This window comes from Homalodisca vitripennis, chromosome 1 (genome assembly GCF_021130785.1).
Source record: "Homalodisca vitripennis isolate AUS2020 chromosome 1, UT_GWSS_2.1, whole genome shotgun sequence".
In the NCBI taxonomy this organism is placed as follows: domain Eukaryota; kingdom Metazoa; phylum Arthropoda; class Insecta; order Hemiptera; family Cicadellidae; genus Homalodisca; species Homalodisca vitripennis.
Window position 1 is genome coordinate 56,189,020 of NC_060207.1, and position 24,477 is coordinate 56,213,496.

The 24,477-nt window shown below is 31.8% G+C and overlaps 1 protein-coding gene across 1 annotated transcript in view; it reads right to left on the reverse strand.

Moving 5' to 3' along the window:
• Window positions 1-24,477, reverse strand: part of LOC124361892 (far upstream element-binding protein 1) — a 140,223-nt gene that overhangs the window by 2,494 nt on the left and 113,252 nt on the right. The gene's annotated exons all lie outside the window — the stretch shown is intronic.

Consider the following 24,477-nt stretch of genomic DNA (forward strand, 5'->3'; position numbering starts at 1 on the left):
TTAGCTAATACCCCCATTCAAATAACATTTTATTTGGAATTGTTTTGAGTGCATGAAATGTACAATAATAATTTGTAAACAGAAAAAAAACATTACCAATATTATCTTATAGATATTTGATTGAAAATAAAAATAATTGACATTTTATGGCTAAAATAACAAATAAATATTACATAGTGGTTTCATGAAAAACATTTGTAAAATCACCCAAAAACCCAGTTTTATAACAATGTTATTTTTTGCAGGGCTTATAATATAATAACATACTGTCTCAAGTGTCATATTATGAAATGTATAACCAAAGTAAAATATAAATGGTGGGAATTGCTTCTGTTTGTATGAACATTTTTTCTTGTAAGTTTAAAATAAGCGAAAATAATATAAAAGTAATACTTTTGTTTGTTATTTTATTAGAAAAAAAAATATTATGATGTTTTACTCTGAGAATGGTAGGACATGTTTTCATAACCCAACAATTATAAAAATGATATTATATCTGCCACAGAAAAAAAAATATTTATAGGCCATTTTATTATTCCAAAAAATAAACAATTTAAAAAGAGTATCATTTTTATTAAACTATAGTTATACAAAAAGTACTCATGTGTATATTTTTTTTAATGCCAACTAATTATTAAATCAAAATACACACTTAACACAGCATATTCAGTCTTCTACCATAGCAATTGCCACATCAGTTAATCAAGCAATCATTGCTAACACGAATAAAATATAAAATGAGCTATAAATGCAATAATATCAAATCAAATTAATCTTTATTTTCAAATATACAATAATTACAATTACATGATTATTATTATGAAAATACCGTCACATGGGCCGAGGCCTGTGCCCATAGTAATAAATAGTACATTGACAACCAGTTTGGTACTGAAATGTAAATAAACCGTATGACACATTGTAATTTCACAGAATTTTATTTACTTATCATAGCGAAAGAGAAGTGTCATTGTTAGTAATGTTACATTCAAGGGAATAAATATTTGAATTGGTGTGGAACCATTTGTATTTATAAAACACAGTAAAATATGATCAATAACCTAAACATTTACAAATGAGTAGATTTTCATCTAAAAACCGTACATTCAGCAATTAAATTGAAATTCAGTTATTTCTTAATTAAAGCAACTTAAGTAATGTACTTAACAAAAACTAGAAGTTAATCTAACCATTGCTACAAATTACATGTTACAACTGCCCTTAAGCGCCCTCAGTAATTAGTCTTATCTAAATTTTATACTTTTACTAATGTTTGTTATATAATTTTGCTTCATTTTGTTACACATATATAAAATGTATGCTATAATCCTAGCTTTACATTAGTATGAGTGGTTTTTGTTTAATTATAATTTTTATGTTTTAAACAAAATATTTTCTGCTGCAACCAATAAGTGGTCACTTGGCAGATGGAGGGTTGACCTTGTTGTTCAAAATTGTTTTAAATTCATGTTTTAAACTAAATTTCAATGAAAATTTAGATGGAATCATTATTTAGAAGCCCATAGCAAATATTAATTCATCCTTAATCTTCTGCTGACAAAAATGGCTCTCAGTGGGATAAATAGTACAGTTTTCAATTGTAACTTATTTAACCCTAGAACTGGCAATGATGTCACTTTGTACTGGCGGCTCTATTTTAACAGCCTCGCAGATGTTTTTTATAATGTATCACATTTCATAACTGTTTGTCCAAATATAAACTATTATAATGTCAATGTATTGACAACTATGTGGAGAGCATTATAATAACAATAACTTATTGTTTCCATGTAAACATATTTTTGTTTTTTTTTTTACAAAATGTAAGAAAAATGTTTTTTGGAAATTATTTTTTTAAATATCCCGTTGTGTAAATGCTTAGCAATAAGCCTTACGTCAAAACTGTAAATGTATAACTTATTCAAAATTTTGTCCTGATTCCAAAAATATATAATTATTGTAACTTTTACCTCAAAACGTATGTGTTACAGGGCTTTGTATGAAAAAGCGCACGTATATACTTATTTCAAAAAATGCTCTCTAAGATCACTTGATCGGTCTCTAAAGTTTTCACCCATACTGATAACTAAAACTATAACCTAAGAAAGCTAAACAATAATAACCATACTAAAACACTATAAAATACAATTTCCACAAATACTATTGGATTCGTAACCACAAACACAAAACCCGGCACTTGTTTACAGTTTCACAACAACGTGGTTGACCCGTCCTACGTTCACGTCAGCTGTCCATAGAGAACGATGTTTTACGGTAAACAAAGAAGACAATAATCAAAGTAAGAACAGTAAATCGGTACTATAATTAATGCTCTTCCGGAATATATCAAATAAAAATCATTTATATGACCTTAATTGTCTAAAATTTCAATAACTGTACATGTCTACTTTGGTGACAAATATTCGTCCTTGCCAAATCAGACGTGCCTTTGGCGACGAAAATTCGTTTCATACCAGCTGGAGGGTTAATTTTTTCATTACTACATTTTAAAACTATACTCATTCTTTAATAAACACTATCTGCAGTATTGTTCTGATATTAAACTTGTAATTAATTTAATAGAGGAGATTTTCTCTCTATTTTAGTTTATTGCGTACATTGTAAGTCACCAATGTACCATGAATGTGTATATGTATTTGATGTATGACCTTCGGGAATCAAACTGGAAGCTATTATGCATGTCATGACTTACGTCTACATGTAGAAAGCAGCTGCCAGTACGGTTAAAGCTTTTTTTAAATTACATTTTCGTTTTATTATTTCTTCCAAGAAACAGAAAATACACTATGGTAAAACTTTGGCAAATACAAATTTTTTTAAATTTATTAAATGCACACTAATTATATCCAGGCCAAATTTTCCTCAGGGCTTGCAGGGTTAATTAATTTGATTATTCTTTTTTTAGGGTTTTGAATAGTACAAATATTATCAAATTTAAATTTGTTTATAAAATGTAGTTGTTTTGATTTTTGTGTTTGAAATTACATTCAATAGGTTTTGTAAACACTTTATACATACTATTTTATGACATAATAAATATTTATTCAGAGGAGTCTGTTTTATTATTTTTTTAATGATAGAAAACTTTGGGTAACATTCTGAAATGGTTCAGTTGTAAACCTCCTTCCATTGCCTTTACAAAAACTTGTTACTATTCAGGTTACACTTAATTTATAAGGTTTTGAGGATTTGTAATAATTTAAATAATAATGGTATAACTAGAGGAATTGTCTACTATAGGGGGTCACACTGGTCAGTGTGGAATAAAACAATAGGTAAAGCACCATTAGCAAAAGAATAATACAATACTGTTTAAATATCCGTCATTCTCCTTTCAATGTGCCTGTGTGTTCTGTCATAAACAGATCCAAAATTAAATAATATTTTCATTTAAAAGTTATGACAACAATATTTTAATTGAATTCACCTGTTTTTAATCCATCTAATTTTGATTTTCAAATCTAACATATAAACAAATATTGGTAACTTATTGTTATATTAAATATGTTTAATGATTTCTTGCCTACTAGTGTACATTTTAAATAAAAAAATTTATCGTCAGATGAAATTGATTTCATTCATTAAGTTCGACTACAATTTAAATTATTCATCATCGAAAACATCTACCCTCCAAAATTAATGTGTTGTAGGGCTGTATATTATTAATTCTTAACTAAACTGTTCAAAAAATGAATGAAACTGTATTGTCAAACCTAATTGTTTGTTAAATATGCAGTCATTTATGGGAAATTAGAAATGACATTTACCAAGCAACTATTCTTTAAATAGTAGAGTTAATGTCATTGAATTGAGATACATATATTAAAAATATGCAAAGTGTCATTCTATTTCAACATTGTGTTTTGCCTAAATTTTTAAATTTTACATGAACTTCTTTTCTACATAGACGAGAATGAGTTCTATGATGGTGCAATGTCTAATTATGGGATTTGGCTGAAGGACACTGGAGCTAATTATTCAGTAGGCTGGCACAGTTACTCTTTTGTCTGCCAAATTTCTTTTCTATATGAATGTCTTGTCTGTCTCAAGAATGAAATGAACTGTGATTTTTGTATGCAACCTCAGCGAAGCCTGATACACAATACACAGTATGGTGTGTACTCCTACCATCTATTATAAAACATTATTATTTAGTGGAGAAATTCCTAATTTTATGATAGTAAAAATGCGTGTATTTATTGGATTCAGAGGCTCATTCATAACAATCTAAAAACACATTACAATATTTCTAACAGTGTAAACTTAAATTAGCAGGATGAATTTTATTGTGGAAACTAATAAAAATACCAAATTGTCATCTAAATATTGGAAGAACTATCATTAGAAAATGGAATGAAGGATCCTTTGAATGTTTTCATTTGAAAATATTATTTTCAATTCCTTGATCATTCGTTATCAAACCTCGAATTTCTATATGTTCCTGATGTCCACTTTCTCGAAGAATGTTTGATGTTCATCACCAGCAGTACAGGGCAGCACCAAAGTTATTGGGACAGCCTATATGATGGGTGGGTGTATTTATAGTCAGGCCTGGATTTTTGAGATATTACCTCGTACTTATGATTAGTTTCCATTCTTAAGTTTGTGGTGTTAAAGTTTACATTGATATGAATATTTCAAGATAATTTATTTTGGAGCTGCTAAGGCCGATATTTAAGGCCCAGTATGATGTATAAAAAATATGGTTTCTTTGCTGTAACTGACAACAATTCATTTGAGGGTTTTGCTGGTTTTCTTTTAGTTTGTTATGGGGTTATTATTTCTGACAGTGAGTACAAACAATATTGGTAAAAATAGTGTCCCTCAACTGAAGTACATGTATTTCTTAAATATGACATTCTCTCATAATAAATATCATTGGTTGAACTGTTTTCCTCCTGATATCAGGAACTGATTACATTGCTTCTTGTGCAAAAAAAAGGAACCAAATTAAAGAATCTTATAAAATTGTGGGCGATAAGACAATTAACTAGTGGGTTAACCTTGTCCACAAGGCTTTATATATAAAATAAATTAAAAAGATCTATTTTATCTTCGTTTTTAAGTAATGAATTTTAGTTGTTCCTCAAACCTTAATACCTTGAAATATTTTTTTTTTACATTGAGGGCACAGTTAAAGAAGGGGGCAGGAAAATAAAAATATACATTTTTAAAGGCACCATTTGAAAGGTGTAAACAAGCTGTCATAAAATGCATGGTTAACCCCCCAATATTCATTATGTTCAGCTGTTTTTTTTTTTTAAGATCTACAGGAATTAATTACGTTTTCTATTATTGCTAAAAGTATTCTATATTAGAAATAAAATACACAATATTGTACTTAATTGTATTGAGAACTACCATACACTCCAAATCTGATGTTACAAATTACTAACCTTACAGTTCAAATTTCTGTTGTAGGTAGAATATCAAAATAAATCAATTGTTACATTTTACTTAATGTTTCCAAAATCACTAAATAAAAACTTACTTATTTCAAAAAAGTAATGTGATGTAGCCATGTTTTTGAAATGATTTTTTTACTTTATGGCTTAAGTAATACACACAAAACTAAACTAATGTACTGCTGTTTGAGTAGTTCTATTTTGTTGCTACAGTTATTCAGTATAACTTGATTGCTGAAAGAAGAGGCGAATATACAGTTTTTACCAGTACTGAGTATAACACATTCAGTGAACCATGGACACAGCTACAGCTAGGTGTTTACAATGTTGATTCACTGATGCATTAGCAATAATTGTGATTGCTGCCAATGCAATGTCAATGAACAGCGAGAGTATTAATACAGTCAGAACAGCCCAAGCATTGATGTTGAAATAACACAAAAGCAACTTAATCAGTAGTTTGATGTTTTAATCCTTTTGCACAGTTTTTTAGTGAGCACAAAATGCTTATAATGAAACTCATAATAAATAAGAAACTTGTTGATGTTATCATGCTTTAAGATAACGTAGCACAACCTCAAACATTACACTGCCATGACTGGAATCAGCTGAAGTTGAATATTATCAATATTCATCAAAATAATACACAATATGAACTTAGTTTTCTTTTGCTGGAATATATAAATTATAGGGATAAACAAAACGTGTGATTTATTAAAAACTTTATCTTAGAACATTGTAAAATAATTATGTGTGAGAAGTTTTTCAGATATTTTGAGAATAGTTATTATATTGTATCTACAAAACTATAAAAGCCTTACATTAATAAATATTCCATTTTGTTTGTAGTACTTCATATGTCGAATTAAATATATGTTGACTTTAATTGACAATATTGTTGTCAACAATAAAGATACAAATTCGTAACAATATTTTTTGTGAACCTATTTTAAATTTCATATGAAAATAATAAGTTTCTAAGTTTAAAAAAAAACATAATTAGTAATATAAATCAAGGATACTCAGTTCAAGATTATAAATTAGTAATGTAGATTGAAATAAAATAGTTAATTCAAAATAAAATTTGAACTAAAACAAACTTTAGTATTAAGAATAGTTAAATAGATTCTATCAAAAAATGAGGAAACATTTGAAACAAACAGAACAAACTATGGTTATAAATTGTAATACTTTCACTTAGATAGATTTAGTTATTTTTTTACTTTTAGGAAGATATAAACAAATCTGTTACTTTCAAAAGCCAGTTAATATCAGACATAAAATGTCTGTGTACATACATGTCTTGTAGAAACTGAAAGTTGTACATGATCCATGCAGGGATGGATTCAGCACTAAGTTTGAAGGTTTATTGGAGTCCAGAATTTAATATATACAATTTAAAAAAATACACATCTTGAAACATATTTTTATGTATTTTGGAATCAAACATTTCCATTTCTTTTTTTACCAAACACAAACTTAAAATATATTTGGGTAAGGGTCAGGCTCCTGTGACTCTCCAACTCTCCCAACTGGATCCACGTGGCAGAGTTCTTCCTTATTTCTATTTCCATTTTACATGTCTAAATAGCCAAAATGTTAAATATTGTAGTTTTTCCAGTGTCGATGCTTATTTTATTTGTGCTGTGCCACTTTATTGGACAGTTATGAATTCTTTAATGAATTTAACATTATACTATTAAATAATTTCCTATACATTTTAAGAATGCTGACTCCTTTCTCTGTCCTTGAAGTATTCTGGTGATTGTGATTCTGTGTTCTTCAAATGTTCCATTCTGAAAGGAAAACTTGTAGATAGTATGATATGAACTTGTTACTTTTGTAGGACATACAGTAAGTATAACAAAAAAAAAAAATAATAATCATTCTGCCTTTCTCATTTGGGAAAAAATACTGTGTAGAGAGGTCATTGAGTATATAATATTTGTTTAGCTGACCTCAATGCTTTGCTGATATGGAGAGGTTTAGTGTATGGTTTGCACTCAAAGAGTGGAAAAACTATGTTTACAGTGTGTAAATAAGTGTGTTCCCATTACTTTAGAACTCTAAAATATGAATAATGATGTTCACTACATAAAACTATTTTTCCAGGAACCGCCACGTTAATTTGATTATGAAAAACAGTCGTAGTCATGTATATTTTGATACTTTTATTCTTAAACTGTAACATATTTATTTAGTATTATGTCTATTATTTAGGTATTCTGTGATTCATAATGACTGGTTTTTGTGTATATCTAGGTGATGTAAGTTTTATAATTTAGTTTTCTGTATTTGTTATATTTCCTTGTCTTGAACTACTTTCTCTTTACATTAGTGTTTGTTGCTGTATGATTCTGTAAGTTCACACCATTGAGTAGTGCAGTGTAAGTGCATCGTATCTGTGTCACTATTATTTATTGTTCACTTTTTTGAACTATTTGTTTCTACTATTATCTCATTTACTTGCGTTCTAAATCAAGCTGTTTTATGTAAATTCACGTACCAACAAGGTAAATTGCTTTTGAATGTAATGCCACGCAAAACAATTGGAAAGTCTTGGCATTAGTGGCAGAGCATTTGTAAAAGCATATCCAATAAAATATTTTTATTTTATAGCTGTGTGTTTTTCTTCCTTTTATAAGTTGTGAATGTTTATGGTCATTACTTATTACTCACATCAGTTATAACATTTATTACACTAATTATGTAGGTAACTTTATAGAAATCTTTCTGTTTGCAATAAACAGGAGTCTTCAGCATAACCGGAATATTTATACATGCTGTTCGACTGCCAGCAGAAGGATAGTTACATATGAAAGGTGTGGGAGACCGATTCCCAAGAATTGGTTCCATCTGTATTTCCTATCGTTACTCTGCCCTCTCACTCACACTTTTAGCAATCTGTTTAAAATTATTTTGTCAATAGTTTTGCAGTTTTATGTGTGTTGGATTTTGTGTGAGCCAAGGTTATAAAATGGAAATAATTTTATTGTTTTGTTCAACATGGCTTAAGACATTAGGCGTGAGTGTTGTTTAAAGAGATTAATAAAGTACAGTAGTGTGTGTACTTTATTAATCTCAACTGTACACAGGATGGAATATACACAGTCTTCCTGTTGAATTTTTTAGACCAATTAAAGGTCTCGATGGTGGGCATATTGTTGCTGGCAGGATGTTGTGTTATCATGTAAGAAAATGTATACATGACAATTTTTGGATCCAAATGTAAAATGCTGTAACGAGTTTTCAACTGTACTGTCATCCGATACTGCCGGGTTTATTTAGTGCACACAGAGATGCTCCACAGTCAGCATTCACGTAACGTTTTCCTCATCCACCATGATCAACTTCACCAATCAAACTGAATCATTATTACAGATAACTCTAACATAGCAACTAAACCACAATCAAAATATAAAATACAAAAATTATTCAAAACAATTATAGAAAAAAGAAGAAAATAACGTTCTATTTCTAAGGTCCAGGTAAAACTTAACTATTTATTTTCATGATAGTTCCTTTGTTGACCATCACAGTGCAGTAGCAATTACTCAGCATTACCGTGGATTTTTAGTTCAAGTAAACACTATCAGGAGCCATTGTGTATCATCTTACAACTGCCTGGCATCGTGTAGCGAAGCAGCTGTTTGGAATGTGATAACACGGGTGTGGCAACGGATTACCGCATCATGCCATGGGTTTGGGCTGAGAGTAAGTGAATATTTTTACATTTTTTTAGGTAACATGATAGTGACAAGAAAAGAGCAGAATAAATTTGTACGTTCGTCGATGTGGCACGTGATCTGAGGTCGGGAAAGTGCCGATCAGAAATGCCCCTGACCATCAGTGCAGCCTTCGGTGGGTGCCACTCCACACTTCTGGTGAAAAAATAAAAACCCCTTGAGATAGTATGTAAATTTAAGCTCAAATCAAGTGAGCGCTCGTTACCTTTTTATATTTATAATACATACATATGTATTTACCTACTTATATAGATAGCTTAATTACAAATAGTAGATTCGGACAGAATGACCTTCTTGTCGATTCTTTGGGGTGGCAGAAAACGAGAACCGATAATCATAATGACCGTGTAATTTTCATGGTAAGTCAAATAAAGTCTGTTCTTTCTAATAATTTTGTTTTATTAGGTCTTAATAGATAAAATTTTTCAAACTGATTGACGTCCGAATAATACCAAAGTACTCCTCTTTTGTTTTTCGGGATAAGTAACAAAATTTCTTTTTCATTTGATTATCTTTTTTTAAATTTTGCATTAAACCTCAGTAAAGCCTGTTAAATGATATGTTGTTTGGCGTACACCAACCTTGTATGAGTAAAGATGTCCAAAACAAATTGATAAAGTTATTAGCATATGCCGTGCAAGACCAAATTATTTCATTCGTTAATATTTTGAAGTATTATTCTATAATTCCTTCCTTTGTTCCAGATGTGAGTTATGTGGAACAAACTGTGATATTTGTGGCATTCACAGATTAAAAAACTGTGAATGCCACATGTGAATTTTGAGAACGTAGGTTTTATAACATTGATTGAGACAACTGGTGCTATTTTAAATGACATAATTCTGGGAAAGTCAGAAGACCTGAACTTATGTATTGACAATTCACAAATCAAGGTTATGATAGTGGCAGTAACCTGAAAGGTAAACGCCCTAAAGTACAAAAGAGAATCATCAAGTGATTAACCTTAGAGCATTGTATAAGCTTTGCAGTTCATATTCATTGAATCTTGTTATTGATGCTGCACATTGATGATTGAAGGATTCATCATGTTTTAGTTTTATTCAAGAAATGTCTGTTTATTTTTCTGCATTAACGTTGGAATGCTCTGAAACAACATATGTTACAGTCTCAATCCGTGTCTTACATATTATTTTTATTTACTAAACCTAAAATTGATTACGCCGTCTTAAAACTCCTTAGTGATACAAAAATGGGGAAAGTCTAATTTATGCTCTATTACCTCTCCGCTATCGACTGGGTGATCTACATACCTCCTTATGTAGTCATAAAGATTATAATAGTCATTTATTAGGAAGAATAATTCCTTCCTAATTACATAATATAATAATTAAAGAGAAATTGGTCCAGGGAAAAATGTTTTTAGTTGGGCAAGTTTGGTACTTTTATTGCTTTTAATTTACATTTAATGAAAAATGGAAATTCTCAGTATGTGCAATTTCAGATATATTCTCTGATGTAAAAGCATTCAAATGTTTATACTTCAAAAATACATTTCAAGATGGTGAGTCCGCTTGAAAATTCAAATTAGTTTATCAATGTTCTGTTATCCGTTTTTTTACTTGCTGAAGGCGAGAAACCAGTAAATATATACTGTAGAATGTCTAAAGTTTTTGGGGAAGGTTGTATGTATCATGAAAATTTGACAAGTGGTTAGAGCAGTTCAAAAATGTTTATGACTCAGTGACTGACAAACACTGTTCTGGCCAACCAGTTGCAGTTTCAACTCCTTCATTTGAAAGTTGAATCAATTGCATTATTTGTGCTGATTGCCGTGTGACTGTTGGTAAGGTTGAAGTCAGTACTGATACAGTTCATAACATTATCTATAACAAGCTGAAGTACCACAAAATGTGCAAGATGGGTCGCAATGGAGTTGAAGTGGCTACACAAAGAAACAAGATTGAGAGTGTGCACAGAGCTAAAGGAATGTTATGCAAGAGAAGGTGACCACTTCCTCGACAAAATTTTTACTAGAAATGGAACTTGTGTTTACTACTATGAGCCTGAATAAAAAAGGCAAAGCATGGAGTGGAATCACACCAACCTGTCAAGAAAGAAATTTTAAACCCAAGCATCAGCAGGAAAAGTAATGTGAATGGTATTTTGTGACGCTGAAGGTCCAGGTTTTTGTGATTATCTCAAAGAGCAGAGAACAATAAACAGTCATTACTATTCAGATTTACTTTTAAACAAGGTAAAGTCAGTCATGAGACAAAAGTGTCGTGGATCTCAGAGGAGAGGTGTGATTATCCGGCAAGACAACGCACATCTTCATATTGCTCAACTAACCCGTAAAATCATCGAAAATGGGCTGGGAAATACTGCCACGTCCCCCTTACAGTCCTGATCTAGCATCTAGTGATTTCCATTTGTTTTGGTGCACTGATATACGCATTGCATTGGAAGAGGTTCCAGAAAAACAAGGACGTAAAAAATGTATGAATAATTTGTTCAAATATCAATATAAAAAGTTCTTTGCAGCCGGAATAAAAAAGCTTGTAGCTTGTTGGAATAAGTGCGCATAAATGTTCAAGAGGATTATGTTTAAAATTAGCAAAAGTATTGTTTTGTAAATTATAAATGGCCTCTTCTCCAGACCAATTTGTCTCTTTAATTATTGAACAACCCTTGTACCTTATCTAGTTTTAGTACAAGTATTTGTTGTGGAGTGTGTGTGAGAGTTGATAGCATATTCTCATATACAACAGGATATATTTTTAGGCCGAACTCATCAATTTATATTTTATGAAGAAGGAGTAATTATTGAATTTTAAAAGTACTATTTATTAAATATGTAGGACATTCGGAAAATGTGGCCCAAAACCTATTTGAATATCCAAACGGATCTTATTACACTTTACAGAAATGAAGAAATTCAACCATTTCTATCTCAATAACATGTAGCAAGTGAGTAATATTTTTATAATATTTGTAATTTGTTTGCAGTTACAGTACTTGACAATAATTGTAACTATGCTGCTATTCTGAAACATGTAAAATTGTTGACTTGCATTAAATTATTTCAATAAGATAAATGATGCAGCCTTACAACATACACTACACAATACACTTTTCTGAAGTTTTTGTTGACGTTTTCAGACATCACTGTAAGGATTTATATATATTTTTAAAGAAATCGTTGATGTTTCTCTTCAGAGTTAGTTACCACCGGACATTTTTATGGACAATTTAAAACAACTGAGTATAATGTCTAAATGCAATATTGATTTGAAACAGAGCAATTATACCAATTTATTAAATATATGTTTGTGCAAAGATATAAAATTATTATTACACTGTCTGCATTTTTCTGTAGGATAAACTATGTATATTATTGAACAATTCTATAAAAATTAACATTATAAAAATGCATGCAATTTATATGGCTATTCATATTGATTCACATTTTTCAAAAAGAATACAATTACTGGTTTTTAATAAATAATGAATAATAACATATTAAACTTTTAATGTATTAATTTTTATAGTACAACTTATAAGTACAATTTAAATCATGTTATTAAGCCATCAAACTATGTAGTTATACAATTACGGGTAAAATCAAATTTTAATAAATAAAATCAACAACTTAAGTACATAGATCAGCTTAGATAATGCTTATCTTTTGATTAAGAGCTTAACTACAAAACTGTGGAATTCACTTATTTGATTTAAACCATAAACAATTACAAGTTTTTCTAACATAATCATAATATCTAATATTGGTGCTGAACACCTGCACAATCAATCTAGTTGTTAAGTAGGACCATTTCGTATTATAGAATTTGAAAATGGCACCACATGTAGGAACTGAAAACTAGACACTAGGAAAACTAGAACATGCCGTTTCCGGTAATCTAGGGAGGGTACTACAACGCAAGGGTGCTCAGAAATTGAATTTAATCTTTTCACTTTCTTTTAACATTGACTTTCCACTATATTATCTTTTCTTTTATACTCAATGCTACATAAATCACATTCACCATACAAAACATAATATACAGTGTTCCTAAAATTAACGTCAAGCAAAGGTCCAGAGACAGAACACCACTACAGGTACTAAAATAACCTCAAATTCCACTCAAAACGCATACAGCCGAAATCTTCAGTTTTATTGGAAGATTAGAAAATCATTTAGAACGTAAGCAATCGTTATTCCTAAAATCTTTATTCACGGGGTTCAATTGACAATTACAAGTAAGAGTTCTGTGTAACAACGCAGTGAAATAAATAAATTTAACCATACAATTACAATTTACGTTTAAACAATACTATGAACTTTTAAATTACAAAAACCTGGTGTCTACACATAGTAGTTGGAATATAAATACTCATACAATGGTAAAACTCTTTAGTTTTCGTAGTGAGTTTTATCTGATAGCCGGACTATCTACAATACTCTCAAACTGGCCCTACAGTACCAGTAATTAATTTGTAAGAAAGATAAAAGTTATCTGTAAAGAATTATCTTCAGCTTCGTGTTATAACATTTCTTGACAAAATGCCAATCTTGCACGCTCTTTTAATGTGGTCCTATGGATGAAAACGTCTTGATGGATAATGCGATGAACCACTGGCTTTGTAATCCGAGTTTGGCGTTGTATGCATCTGACACTAACTAAATTTCTAATTTTTCGAAGGATCTAATTTTACTTCTTCAAGCACAGAATCGACGGTATCATGGTCATGTATTTCTAAAGGACGACCAGTCTTTCTCCAGGCACCTGTTCTTCCTAGTGAGCATTATGAACTCTTAAAATCATACGGTGATCGGGGAATGTATCAGGTTGAGGGTCTCCGTGATGGACAACATGCTGCCTGTATAAACCGGCGTCTTCAACAGCATTACCTCTTGCACAGTAGTGCATAGTCTCGAGGTAAAAAAGTCATACAATATAGTAACTTACTCACAAACTATAATTCACTTAAAGTCCCTATAATGGCAAAATCATCTTATTGAAAACACATATTTCAACACGGTTTATTCTTCAAAGCCAACAAATTAATTAAAATTCACCGTAATAATAATAATAAACAAATAAGAAGCAAATGGATGTAGTATGATGAATAAAGACAAATGACTGGGAAAGGAACATAATTGAAATATGAGGGTAATGCACTTTATCTTTTCCAGAAAACTTATCTTTCATACAAATGCACATTACTGGCACTGTAGAACCAGTTTGGGAATATTGTAGACAACCAGGCTATCAGATCAAATTCACTACTAAAAGTAAAGGGTTTTACATTGTATACGCCAGGTTTTTGCCATTTTAAGGTTCATAATATTGTTTAAACGTAAATTGTAATTGTATGGTTCAGTTAATTAATTAATTTATTGTACTGCGTTGTTATAAAGAACTAATGTCGGTACCTGTATTTGTCAATTAAAACCTCTAAATAAAAATGATAAGAATAATGACTGATTACGTTTTAACTGATTTTCCAATCTTCCAATGAAACTGGAGAATTCGACTGTTTACGTTTTGAAAGGAATTTGAGGTACGTGGTTAGGATAGCACTTCCATATGTTTAGAGCAAATAGCTGACAAAATGTACATGTTTTTTTTATTATGACTGAGAAAAAAATAATAATAACTATAATTTTAATTTGCTTTTAAGACTTTAAAATCGCAAATAAACTTTTTTACATACTGTAGCGTTTTTAAAGCTACATTAGTTGATTTTTTAATTAAAAATTAAATTAAATGAAAATTTTGGGAAAGAAATATTGGGATATAATTTTAATTAGATTGTGAGAAGTAAGGATAAAAACGAATATGTAATTCTTTGGCAAGTTAGTGCTGGTAATTTTTAATTATTAGGGAGGCGGTTCACTGCCTTAAATTGATCAGAACTTGTCTTGTACTTCAGTTACGTTAGATCTGAGAAGGTTATTGTTCTTAAGTTGGATACGGCTGGGCCAATGAGAGAACGCCGCGGATGTCCATCAGAAGGGGAGGAAGGGGAACTAAAAAACCGCCAGCTCATAATTTTCGCCCTTCTTTTGGTTATTATCGTGAATTAAGTTGATTACAGTGCGCCGTGTTTCTAAATTTTTCCGCGAGGGATTTAGAGGTAAGCACCAAATTTATTGTACGTTATATTGAAATAGTCTTTCAGATCTGATATTAAATTAATTGGTGGATTCCAAAAGGAGCTAAGTAATTTTTATAAATTTTCAGGAAATTGTAAGAACAGTTTAGATAGGTAAATTTGAACATATGTTTTAATTGTTTTAGAGATATAGGGAAACAATTTATGTTATTAATCTATTGATAGATTTTAAATTTCATTTTGGATAAATTATAATAAAAATATTTTTCAAAACGGCACTAAGTCATTCGACTTAGCACTTTTTGGAAAACCGAACCTTACTTTAGGTATGATTATTTTACTTAGAAATGAACAGAGCTTCAATACATTGTTTTAACATTGCTGGCCAAGGATTGTTTTAACAGATACGTTGGGCATATTGAGTATTCTATACCCTCCAATATAAAATCTTTTTGGAGTTATGTGAAGCAAATGCAGAAATCGCAGTCTATCCCAACTCGTCTGACTTTTAATCACACAGTTACTGATGACCCTCATGTCATGTGCAATCTTTTTGCTGGCTTCTTCGCCTCAACTTTCAATCCCAGGGATGACACAACTTTAGACTTTCATTTTGCTAGCAACTTCAATGTAAATCGCTTCCATGTAAGTGAGGAAAGAGTACGGAAGGAGCTGGAGTCACTTGATGTCAACAAAGGTAATGGTCCTGATCTCATCCCACCTATAGTTCTCAAGAAATGTAGCGTTCAGCTTTCAAAGCCTCTCACCAATTTACTTAACAGACTATTTATGGACGGCATCTTTCCCACAGCACTCAAGTCCAGTTATGTTGTGCCGATTCCTAAAACACCAAGTAGTGACCTCGATAAACGACCTTGGAGTAAGTTTGACTACAAATTTGTCACCCGATGCACACATTGATGCGGTATCCTTGAAGGCAAACAAAATGCTAGGATTCATTTTTCGAATGTCTAGAGGGACGTTCGGTGACGAGACACTACTGCTCTTGTATAAGGCTTTAGTTCGGCCTAATCTGGAATATTATACTCTTGTTTGGTCCCATCATTACGCATCTCATATTCACAAACTACAGAGTATTCAAAACAAATTTTGCAGACTTCAAGGAGTCCGGAGAGGTGCAGCCTATCGGGAGGTCTCTGTCCCCGCACTTGAGCAAGAATTTCTTCTGCCTACGCTGGAGTGCAGAAGGAGAATGTTTGATATTATTTTCCTGCACAAGCTTATCAACGGGGCGATCGATTCACCAGAGCTTCTGAGTAGGATATCCCTCTTGGTGCCTGCTGGAACCAGATCCAGGAATATGTTTTCAACCTGCCACCACTCAAACAATTACAGCTATCACGGTCCTATTGCTCGACTTCATAGGCGTGGAAACAGCATTCCTTCCGATGGTGATATGTTTTATGACAGCATCGCACACCTTAAAAAGAGACTGCAACAGTAATGAGTGATAGAGTTTTTTTCCCTTAATATCAGTTGGAGATGATGTTTGTGATTTTTCACTATTGTAACATTATTTCACAAATCTTAATACTTATTTATTATTCCACTGCATAATCACTACTTTCTGTAATTTAATTAGTTGTTATTTATTTTGTTGATGTTATATTTAAGTTGCATGAAAATGTTGTGAAATTATTGTATATTGGCGGATGCCGTTGAAATAATAATAAATAAATACAGAAATGCATTAATTTAATAACATTTCAAAAGTTACATTATTTTCAATATAATGTGTTTGGCATGGTAAAATATCTTTTACTAAGCTGATTAAACCAAAACTACGACCTATTGTTAAAAACATAATAGTTTTTACAAAAAATGTCCGTGTCCGTCATATTAAATTTTATTATTTCATTTTCCTCACTCCATGTTTCTTCATAACAGGTCTAACCTTTTTTACAAACACGGTTCTTGCTCATCATACACACGTTCGGTATTGTCTCCAGTGGGATTTTTCAAAGCATCTTCATAAAATTTTCTCATTTCCGGGTCCTGACTGAGAAATTTCAATAGACTGCAAACATCTTTCTGTTTTTCTTTACTTATGCAATTTTTGATTGGAACTTTTGAAATGGTTTTGTAGGCTTCCATAAAAGTATTTTTGTTCTTTTTCATGACTGCATACCAAGATTTGTCCCCTGTGAACGTACTTTGACAACCTACTTTTTGGTGTTTACTGGAATATACAACAATTCGTTGCTCTCTTGATAAGAAAGGGAATGTTGTTTTGAGGCCGTTCGTTGCACATAACTTATAATCAAGTACATCCCAATCTTCTCCCAGCATCCTAACAACACCATAATTTTTATAGATTTCCAAGTATTCTCTTGGGCTTTCAATGACTTCCTTTTTTCGAAATTCTTGTTCCATCCGACCAAAGACTCTGTCAGGAGGCATATAGCTATGACCACGAATCGGAAAAACATGTTAGATAGAGAAGAATGGAATTTAATTTTGATTGACATAATGTAACAGACAGCCTAAAACAGTTCGATTTTTGTTCTGGCCGGAGCACGAATCTGAAAACAACCTCAGCTTGCCTGGTTTATGAGGATCTTCTTGGAACCTGTTTTCAAGAACTTTAATGAAGTCCATCAATGCAGAACAAACTTGGTTTGAACCTCTTGCTGATTGGTTTTCTGTCCACGTGTAAATAAACACATTTTCTTTACCTTGGTTGGGCCCATGTATTACAAAAGTCAAATTAAACATCCAAATCTGCCTTGAATAATAAACTTCACCAACGGGCAACTTTGGCAACGGTTGGTTTTGTTCCATGTCAAAGGATACACAAACAGTATCAGGAACCTCGGTTCCAACTAATTCAAAAAACTTTTTGGCCCGCAATTTGCGTAATCTTAGTTTGGTCATGGTTTCTAACTTAAGTTACATTACTTGGTGTCTGTTGCTGATTTAATAGTTAGTTTACATTCTTCACAAAATGAACAAATGTCTGTTTTTGGATCTCCAAAAGCTAAATTAAAACGGAGGTTGAATAATTTAAAGAATTTAGAGTACGAGCAAACCTTAAGACCATTAGCGTTTGCATCAGTTTTCCATGTACGCCAAAGTCTTTTCACACTAAGTTCAGGAGGTAGGTAACCTCTTACACTTTTATGCCGCCCATAATGGCTCTCTCTACACTTCAATCTTATAATAAAGTTTATTATTGACATGGTAATACTCTTGTCATTTTCAGTGACTCTACTACCCCCTCTATTTTCTGGCCTAGACTCGCCGTGTTCTCTGAAATATTTACTTAAATTGCTCAGTCTTTTTCGCCCAACTTGTGTTATAGAGCAAAATGTCTTGGCACAGACTTGAACAATAGGCCCATTAGCTTTACGTATGAAATATGATTCAACACTACGGCATCTAGGGTTTTCCTTTATAGGTCGTCTTGTTTTAGGCTGAGAAGTATGAATGTATTTCATTAATTAAAAAATTATTTTGAGCTGCTTGAGATTTATGCTTATGTATCTTATTGAAAAACCAATAACGTCTTCTTCTGTTAAAGAGTCAGCTAAACAGCCCTTTTTAAGGTTATGTTTACAATCAATAGTAGGCTTACTTTTAGATGATGAACAGTTCCTAGCATATTTTCGCCGGTTTTTGTACCAGTTTTCTTCATTTCTAGTTCTCTTTCTTCCTCTATCTGACAAATCAACTTGTTTATTATATTCTTCAAGCAAACTATTATCACGCATTATTTACTTCAAATAATAAACCAACACAATACAAAACCACCAAAAGAACACTTGTGACTGGTATTCCAGGTTAGGGATTTTTATGACAGATCAGCTGCTACTTTGCGCATGCTCACAGACTTAGAGCGGTTTGGAATGAAACTCCCAGTGACTTAGCACTCTTTGGAAGAAATGTCATATTATTTCACCTTTCATTTTACATTAGACTTAGCTCCCATTGACTAGTATCAATAACAACACTGTATACAACTGTAATTCAGCATTCTGGAACAACTAAAATCAGAAATTGAGAAAAAATTGACTTAGCTCTTTTTGGAATCCACCTCTTCAATTTTGTTATCTTTTTTACAGGAAAACATAAATTCATAGAAACTACAGAGCAATCTGCATAACTGATTCTCGATGAACAAAGAACACAATAGAAACAAACAAGTTAAATTTGGTTCAAATTTGCAAAAAAGTTAATTAAAATTGAACGTTGTTTATAACTTTAATTGAAATTTGGAAATTTAGTAATTTATTAATATTTAATTTGTACTGTTTAATTGTGTGTTATTAATATTGGAAATTAATTGAACTTTAATAATATTGTTTGAGAGAGTTGTATCTGAATTGTAAAGACTTGAAAGTTAAGGTATAACTAGTGGAAAGAGAAGCTTGATTTTTTATTTTGAATTTTGAGTGAACATTTTTATTTTAGTTATTTCAAAGCGGTATTTGATTTTTATTTGAAAACTGTATTATTTTATTTCAAAAGAGAGCTCTGATTTTTAGTTTGATATATTTGATTGATATTTTTATTTCTTGCCAAAAGACCTTTTAAAATTACTAAACGGTTTGTCAATTCTTTGTGGAAAATAAAGTGATGAAAATTCTGAAACATTGAACTTTTTAATTTGCCAGTTTAAAATAAATCCATTGTTTTTATTTGGAACTGTGATTTTATTTCAGACAAACCAGATAATATTTAATAGTTAAAAATATAGTAATAAATTTTACTGAATATTCACTCGGAGCTTACTAATAAAAAAATATTTTATATCGTCTTGGATGTCTGAATATTATTATCTACAATCCAAGTCGTTATACATAATTTCTTGACAGAGGCAGAAAGGCAAACTCTACATTGACGTATAAAAATATATAATTTCTGAACTATAAGTGCTTATACATGTGCAAGGTCTACGAAATTGCTTGCGAAGCCAGGGAGTAACTGTAAATATATTCAACGATCAGGGCAACATGGCAAACTTAACTTATGGCACTGGAAATATCTTAGATCGGGAGTAAATGACATGAGCTGAAAGTAGAACTATTAAATTTCTTAACCGTGGCCACTGAATTATAGGTATTAGATCTCTGCCTACTTCCTTATGAAAAACACCACAAGGGTTTCATCATATTACATCATAAATGCTTTGACTAAGAAAGCTACGCTCTTCGATTGTTTTAAACTGCGCGCAAAGCCACGGGTAACTGCTAGTTAACAGGTAAACATCAAATATTATTTTTAACGAAGTAAGAACATTTCAAATAATAGCTATGTTAGTATGATACCTATCTAAAAAGCACAGAATAGTTTTTTTAATACATCATATAACCTTCCATGCCATTTGATTATTTACTAAATATAATCTATTACTTTACTTTCGCTTATCCCATCTTTAGTATACAGTAGAGAAAGGGGTAATAATGCATTAAGATTACAGCACATCCACAAGATTTATTTTATTTAAAAATGTCGCTTTGGCGCCTTCAATTAAGTTCCCGTTACTCGGAGAGAGAAATACCCCAAATGTTTTATCAGTGAAGCTAACATTAGTTTTGTTTCCTTGTAATATTCTATTTGTACTTTAATATTTTCAGTATTGTAACTGATTTTTTTTAAATAAAATGGTCAACAATAAACAGTATCTTAAGCATAAAGAAACATCGAACATTATAGTCTTTCTACAACTATGTGGTATTGAAAGCATTCTATTGACGAATGAATGTCTAATATATGTCCTAACAATCAGATGCTGCATAAAGGGATATTTCACTAATCTACCGGGCCAAAAATATTGTTATTATTTATCAAGCTTAGAATTACAAAAATAAAGCAACCAAAACATTTAAAAATAAAAAGTTATAATTTCATACAAAAATAAAAAGTTATAATTTCATACAAAAATGAAATCACATTAAAAACATAATTTTACCATAGGGATGTCCTTTTAACTAAATTTATTTCGTCCTCACTTTTTACTGCTGGGTTTGGTTGAACTGAAAAAGGCATACCTATTTCAGGTAGAAAAGAAAACATAAAAAAAAAAATTATAGTCCTTGAAGCACTAAGGGAACTGAGTTCAAGAGAAATCTGTTCAAAATATCGCTATTACAGGATTCTATAAAGAACTTTCTTGCGTAATACTGTGTGTATGTCTTAGAATGTTTGTTGCATGCCTCTGCTGCCTCTTCAGACAATTGTCCAATCGGTAATAACGAATTTTTTTATTATATCCGACCCGTGGACGAGTACCTTGTGGAGTACAGAGTTCATTGGGTGCCAAGGGTACAGTTTTATATATAAACAGGCAGTTTCTTCTGCGTATTTTTCTACGTCTATGTATCCCCTTGATATTGTTTCTAAAATTATTTTGAGTCTGTAAATTAACTGGTAGTCTTAGGCTAATTTCGGATAATCTTCAGAGAACTTCCTGCTTGTATTTCCGTCATTTGTATTTCCGAAGTTTAGTTCAGACATATCATCTAATACGAGTTTTAGCCAGTTTTATTGCGAAACCTTGTCTGTATTTCTATTTTTTCTGTTTTTCTTTTCCGATACTTTTTTATGGGCAATTTATACGCTAAATGCAGAATACTTTCCAAAAATCTTATTCTGGCAAGTAAAATAGACAGGTCCAACTCGGTAGTTCTTTTGAAATTTGTTTTTGTCGTCTAATTGGTTGAATTCTTTGGACGTTTTCCCACAAATGTAACAATGACTCGTAGATTCTGTTCCAGTAGCTGCGTTGCAGACTTTTCATAATGAACTGGTATTTGACAAAAACTTTTTTCCATCAATGTCAACCTCAGTCGCGATTAGAGAATCGATGGAATTTTTTACACAGTTGATCTCTTCTTTGGTAATATCGTTTGTCTCTTTAACGAACCGAAATCGGATTGGACGACCAAATCGGGGAGACGAAGTTGTTGGATTTAATACCTTAACACCTTTTCATTGTCCTTGCCACAAACTAGTGGTGCAGTTTGTGCATCCGCGGCTGATTTACTTAGAACTTGTTAAGTAAGGTTTTAACGTTTTCATATAAATTGCAAGTGGCCGGATATACCCCAATATTAAAACAAATATCTTTTCAAACATAAATTTCAACGAAAATTTTTGCCTATTTTTGACTTAATTTGCCGATCACAAAAAGTATAAAATCTATATATTTATACCTACTTTTCATCAGGTTAACAATAAATGCTTCAGTCTTACTCATAAACGCTTCTATAAAATCCCCTAGAATAGACAAATACACATGGTTAAATGATAAATTTCCGACTAGTATTTTTTGGTAACGCGCAACGGTAGGAGGGTGGGGGCGGCGGCCTATTGTTCGTTGGAATGCACCATGCCTCGGGTAGTCAATGTAATGGGTTTTATTTTAACTTTGTTATGGCCGGTAGATCATTCAAGCGCTGGTTGACTTTATTGCGGGACGTTTGAACTTCCTAATACTAAGCACTGTAAAGGGTTCAAGTTTGGCTTTATACAAATTGCCAACGAATTGAATAATTATGTTCATATTAATTGATAAACATCTCATTCGTTGTCTCATAGTCTGGGGAGAGGATAGCATGAACATAATACAAAATACATCAAATACTTCTTATTAGTAAAAAAAGAAAAGGAGGCGATGTTCGGTTGGTTGTGCAGTATGTGTTTTGGTTGGATTATTTTCTTGAACTTTCATAACAATGTTAGTCACAACCCCCTTATGTCCAATTCCATGGTGTAGTAGACAATTAGAACCAGAATGTCTTTGTGTCATAGAGATAATGAGTGAATTACTGTTGGATGATGATCAAAACATTGGTTAGTTTGAAGTAGATGGCGAACAGATATAGACAGCGATGATGAACTGGAAAAATACTACGAAAATCCTGAAACTATAAAAAGGAACTATGACGAAACAACACCGGAAGATCTACAAGCAACTTTATACATTCTTGGAGGAGATGGAGTAACAAAATGGTAGCTGGTTCCTCGCGTAACGAATCCATGTGATATGTGTAGTACAGAATCCTTTGATACATTTACCAGATGTTAAAGGGCCTGTAAAGCAATATCGTACTGAACGAGGGTGCTGGAAAATGTTTTATCATTCGTAAAATACCTGAAAGTAATATAAATAAAACAAATGCGTATATTCGAAATATACAATATAAATTTGAAAATGACCGTGAAGCGCTACAGTCTGACAACAAAAAATGTAACCGAGAATAAAGATCGACGACGTCCGGGTAGCAATGTTGCCGAAATGGTTACAGAATCTGTCGACAACGCATGGTTGTTATAGGATGTGGTGTGATTGACGATGAGTTTGCGAGTCCCACCTGAAGCAGGTTAATCCAATATTGCCTCCACTATTGCACGAGTAGTTGAGTTTCTCTTGGTTAGACCTAACCTTATGCCGACTACAATAAGCTGTGGTCTGAATCACAGCCTTTCTCTCAACTATTTACTTTATAACTGATATGTGTTGTTATAGGTCAACCGCTATTATAGGTCAACTTCCGCTCCGGCGGGAAGTTGGGGATGGGAGTGGGACCAGTACCTTTTTGTATCTGTTTATCAGCTGTGTGGATCGTATCTCGTTCTCACAGTTTTGTTTACACTGCAGCTACTTTACCTGTTCTATAACTATTTATTTTTGTGTGTAGGCATATACAAAAGTCTAAGCGTAAAATATTAACTAAACAGATTAATGTAGCCATAGATGTATCCACGAAACATTGTTATTTTGAGGTTAGCCGTGCAGTGGCAGTGGCCATTAGAGAAGTGTCGTTCAATTCGAACGGGTCAGGTAGGTGAACGAGCGATCCGGATCAGTGTTTCAAAAGATCCGTTTACTTTGAAAGTTTTGTTCAATTTTGCCTGACAACTGAATAAATTTGATATTTTTTCCAAATAAAGTATATGAAATGAAATGAAAATGGTTTATTGTCCCAAAAATAGTGCAATAAAACACATATACGAGTGCATATACACGTAGTGCAACAAACGTATGAACATACATACAATGTCTGAAACCATGTATCAGAGTGTAACAATACGGTACTCATATGTAGTTTGTTATTTCTTATTAAATAAACCTTGTAGTAATTCTATTTAATTCAATTAAAATTTGAAAAAAGAAGAGTAGTATAACTGGGAAGAGCCTACATGGGCCTAGGGCCCGTGCTAGACTCTGGTCGTGAATATTGGAACTCAAAACTAATAATAGA